Source organism: Mesoplodon densirostris, chromosome 9, assembly GCF_025265405.1.
Source record: "Mesoplodon densirostris isolate mMesDen1 chromosome 9, mMesDen1 primary haplotype, whole genome shotgun sequence".
Taxonomy (NCBI): Eukaryota; Metazoa; Chordata; class Mammalia; order Artiodactyla; family Ziphiidae; genus Mesoplodon; species Mesoplodon densirostris.
Genome location: NC_082669.1, coordinates 96,176,066 through 96,181,418, shown reverse-complemented (window position 1 = coordinate 96,181,418; position 5,353 = coordinate 96,176,066). Strand labels below are relative to the sequence as shown.

Below are 5,353 nucleotides of genomic sequence, written 5' to 3'. Positions count from 1 at the left end.
TTTATGGAGAATGAAGATCTCTAGTCCACTTCAGTCAACCTTCTCCGCAGCTGTGAGGCAGGAGGCTCTGCTCATGAAGCCTGGGACCTCCGGGTGGCCTCTCACCAGCTTTGGATACAATCAGAGTTCTCCACGGCAACAGCCAGGCACACCCCATCACCTTCTGACCCTGACCCCTCCCTCCCAGGACCAGAGACCCTGCCCTGTACACGCCTCCTCATGGTAGCATAGATCCTGCCCCCAATGCCAGCCCCCTAAGTAGCATAGGTTCCGCCCTGAAATACCCCTGCCCTCCACCAGTCTGAGAGCACTTCCTCCCCTCAGATCCAGCTCCACACCTGTCCCAACGGGGAGCTAACATTCTTGCATTAATGCCAACCCAGTATGGCCACCTGTGTTCTGTGTCCTCGGCCTTAACTTTCTGGTTGGAGAAACAGCCTTTTTCACTTGTTCTCCATTGTTGGGGATGATGTATTTAAGATCACTTAAAAATAAAAATGGAGGAACTGTGGTTCAGGCGTATCCAATGGAGCCAGGTGGCCATTGTGGATGTGGTTTCAGACACATTCTTGCATCAACTCCTGAATTTTCTGAACTGTCTCAAACTCAAGGACATCATCAGCTGTTTTCAAAACAATATCTGCTAGCAGCTGCCAGTTGCAACCTTATGGTCTCAGGGTCTCCCCTTGTAACTATGCAACCATTTTGGGCTCCAACCAGTCCGTGCTTAACAAGCACCCTTACTTCGTGCCAGTTCCAGTCCTAATTCTTGGCAAACAACTTACGTAATTTTATGGGTTTTGCATATATAAGCCTCCTTCCTTTTGTGGTCCGGTGGAACACAATTCAAGTGCTCTTTGAATCTGTGTCTCCTGGGCTACAGTCCTCATTTTGGCTCACGTGAAACTCTCCTCTATCCCTTATTATAAATTGTTTATTGATTATTTACATCAACATTGTTTTCCGTCCATTTCATGTGATGAAGGGCGGGGGGTCTCACACTCTATCTCCTCCAAACAAAATAAGAGTGATGGATCGTGTATTGAGCACCTACTATGTTCCTCATCCTTGTGGATGACCTTGTGAAGAGTCTTCTCTTGCTCACTTTATAGATGGGGAAGCCAGCTCAGAGAAGGGCAGGGACCTGCCTAAGGTTTAAACACCTGAAGTTCTCTCTGGTCTTCTGCTCACCACGCCTCCTTGGGTGGCATTTAGTGAAAGGAATATTAACTATCTTTGACCAGAGAGAAATTTGCACGATTTTGTAAGTTTCAGAGCAAAAGACCCTCAGCTGTGAACTGAGGTCTGTGGACAGCAGCTTATAGGGAAGGATGAGGAAGGCAGAGATCCATGGAGAGGTACATTCTCTGACTCCAGTTATGAGCTCCCAGCACTTCTGCTAAGAGGAACCTTGGATGCAATCTCAGATGGGCTTTTGCCCTCCATTTCCTTTGCACAAGGCCAGATTCTGGCTTCCAGGAGAGGCTGGGAATATAGTAGGTTCCTTTATGGGGAGCAGGTATTGCTGGGTCAGCATGGCTGGGCACTTTTTGCCGTAGAAGAGCAGATATATGACTACCAAGACATGTCCCAGGGTGAGAGGACCCATCCTCCCCTGACCTCCAGAGTAAAACTCCCAAAGGCTCAGGGCCTGTCATCATGACTCAGCACCAAGGGACCTCCTTCTGGGGTTTCTGTTTTAAGGGTTTAATGTATATGAAAGCGTTCTGAAATGTAGAAAGAGCTATACAAATACTGATATAGAAAGTTGAGGCTTGAACCTATAAAATTCCTAGAAGAAGACACATGGGAAAATCTTCATAACATTGGTTTTGGCAACGATTTCATGGATATGACACTGAAAGAACAGGTAACGAAAGCCAAAATAGACATCAAACTAAAAGCCTTCTGCACAGCAAAGGAAACACTCAACAGGGTAAAAATGCACCCAGAGAATGGGAGAAAGTATTTACAAATCTTATGTCTCATAAGGGGTAATATCCAAAATATGTAAGGAACTCCTATTACCCAACAGCAAAAAAACAAATAACCTTCTTAATAAATGGGCAAAGGACTTGAACTGAGGTTTTTGAAAAGAAGACATACAAATGGCCAACAGCTATATGAAAAGGTGCTCAGCACCACTAATCATCAGGGAAATGCAAACCAAAACCACAGTGAGATATCACATCATACCTGTTAGAATGGCCATTATCAAACAAACAAAGTCTGGCAAGGATGTAGAGAAATTGGAACCCTGTGCACTGTTTCTGGGGATGTAAAATGGTGCAGCTATTAGGGAAAACAATATGGAGGTTTCTAAAACAATTAAAAATAGAACTAACATATGATCCAGCAATCCCACTTCTAGGTATTTATCTGAAAGAACTAAAAGCAGGATCTTAAAAAGATGTCTGCACGCATGTTCATTTCAGCATTATGCACAATAGCCAAGAGGTAGAAGCAACCTAAATGTCCATCGACAGATGAATGAAGAAAATGCGGTATATACATACAATGGAATATCACCCAGTCATAAAAAAGATGGATAAACCTTGAGGACATTATGCTAAGTGAAACAAACCAGTCACAGAATGAGAAATACTGCATGATTCTACTTATATGAGGTATCTAGAGTAATCAACCTCATAGAAACAGAGAATAGAGCGGTGGTTGCCAGGGGCTGGAGAAGTTGCCAGAGGGAAATGGGAAATTGCTGTTTAATGGGTAGAGAGTTTCAGTCACGGATGAAAAATTTCTAGAAATCCATGTACAACATTGTGCATATAGTTAATAATATAGTACTGTACACTTATGAATTTGTTGAGGGTAAATCTCATTTTATGTGTGTGTGTGTGTGTGTGTGTGTTTACCACAAATGAAAAAAAGAAGAGGCTAAGTGATTTACTCAGAATTCAAAAGCTAATCAATGTGGTCTCATTTTGGTTTTTTCCCATTATTATAGTATAACTCATGAAACTTTGTGGTCAAATATATTCTTTACTCATTCAATAATTTTTTTTTTTTTTTTTTTTTGGCCACACTGCATGGCATGCGGGATCTTAGTTCCCTGACCAGGGATCAAATCTGCACCCCCTGCAGTGGAAGCGTGGTGCCCTAACCACTGGACTGCCAGGGAATTCCCCATTAAAGAAATATTTATTGCATGTCCACTATGTGCCAAACATTGTTTTAGGTGCTGGAGATATGACCATGAACAAAACAGACATAAATGCTGATCCTTGTTGATTTTTAATTCTAGTGCTGGGAAGATTAAAAAAAAAAAAAGACAAACGTGTTTATAGTATATTAGAAGGTGATAAACTAAGCCCGCATCCCAGCTAGCCAAGTGACCCCTCCAGACCTTGCGCTAAGGTTTCACCAGACCTCACTGAAATGCCATGTCAAATGGAACATGCCATGGAAACCATGATGCTCACGTTTCACAAATTTGCTGGGGATAAAGTCTACTTTACAAAGGAGGACCTGAGGATACTCGTGGAAAAGGAGTTCCCTGGATTTTTGGAAAATCAAAATATTGAAGGACCTGGACCAGTAGTAAGATGGTTCAGTGGGCTTCCAGAGCTTCTTTTTGCTAAATTCTGAGCTCACTATTGCGTGCGATGACTATTTTGTGGTACACATGAAGCAGAAGGGAAAGAAGAAGGCAGCATGGAGCCATTACTCCCACCATGATTAGAGTTCTCCCACTGGAGCGCTTAAGGAATCTGTCCCATAGCTTCCCCCTGTATAAGGATTTCATGAGCAGATAGGGCCCCTTAGAAAATGTACAAATAAAATCCAACTCCCATTTGACAAGCAGAGAAAGCAGAGTCAGTTAAAGCCAGATAAGCTTTTTTTAAAAAATAAATTTATTTATTTATTTATGGCTGCATTGGGTCTTCGTTGCTGGGCGCACGCTTTCTCTAGTTGTGGCAAGCGGGGGTTACTCTTTATTGCTGTGCACGGGCTTCTCATTGCAGTGGCTTCTCTTGTTGCGGAGCACGGGCTGTAGGCGCGCAGGCTTCAGTAGTTGTGGCTTGCAGGCTCTAGAGCACAGGCTCAGTACTTGTGGCACATGGGCTTTGTTGCTCCGCGACATGTGAGATCTTCCTGGGCCAGGGATCGAACCCGTGTCCCCTGCATTGGCAGGCAGATTCTTAACCACGGTGCCACCAGGGAAGTCCCAGATAAGCTTTTGATTTTTATATTGGTCACATCCTCTTGCCCTCAATAAACAACTTCCTTTTTTTCGCTCCTAAAAAGATGGTGATGTGATAAATGCTAAGAAGGAAAATAAAGCAGGGGAGGGAGATAGGGAGTACAGGGGGAGGCGGTCCACTTTAAATAGGTAGAGCGCATAGCAAATGCAAAACCCCTTGGGCAGGATTGTGTCAAGTGCAGAGCAAGGCATCCCTGTGGCTGGAGCAGAGAGAGAGAGTGAGTGAGGAGGAGGAGGATGAGAGATGAGGTTAGAGGAGCAAAGGACAGGGGGCAGGGCTTTCCTGGGACCTCTCTGGCTGCCGTATCAAGAAGAGGCAGTGAGGAAGTGATGGGGGAAGCCTGGAGGCGAGTTAAGCCCTTACAATAACACAGGTGAGAAAATATGAGAGCTGGTGATGGACAAGGTTAGAAATCACTAGATACTGAAGACAAAGCCCACAGAATATCCTGATGGGTTGATGGTGGGAGGACACCACAGAAAGAGGGGAGTCAAAGGTGACTCCCTGGTTTTGAGCCTGGAGAGCTGGAAGGATGAAATGAAAGGATGAGGAAGACCATGGGTCAGGCAGGTTCAGTTCTTGTAAATCAAATCATTGGTCAACTCCTTTATTCACTTGCTACATAAAATGAATTTTAATTATACAAAGCATACACATTCCCCTTGTAAAAATGAAAACATTTGAGCCCACCTTGGTCTTCTCTCCACCTTTATAGATTTAACTACTGTTATTTGTTTGGTATGAATGCTCCCAGATCCTTTGCTAGATGTTTACGTACCTACAGATATTCCCTCGGAAAATATAGTTTTATGAGTTCTGGAAGGAAAGAACTTTACATAAATACATCACTCTGCAACTTGCTGTTTTCATCCAGTAATATGAGTTGGAAATGAATTCATATTTGTACATAGAGATCTACCTCATTTGTTTTCATGGCTGCACAATATTCCTTATGTTAGACAACTTTAAAGGAATGGTGAATTCATTTGAAAGTGGAGAAAACTTTTGCAAGGTGTATTAGTCAGGGTTCTTCAGAGAATCAGAATATATTTATACAGGGGCGGAGAGGGGTGTGGGGGACAGGCAGGGGAAGCTGCCCTAATAATTGCAGAATGTAGAAACAGGATTGC

General features: G+C 43.5%; 1 protein-coding gene and 1 pseudogene across 1 annotated transcript in view; both read left to right on the top strand.

Moving 5' to 3' along the window:
* Window positions 1–5,353, top strand: part of WDR91 (WD repeat domain 91) — a 51,575-nt gene that overhangs the window by 9,442 nt on the left and 36,780 nt on the right. The window lies entirely within an intron of this gene.
* On the top strand, window positions 3,397–3,700 carry LOC132496429 (protein S100-A10-like; annotated as a pseudogene).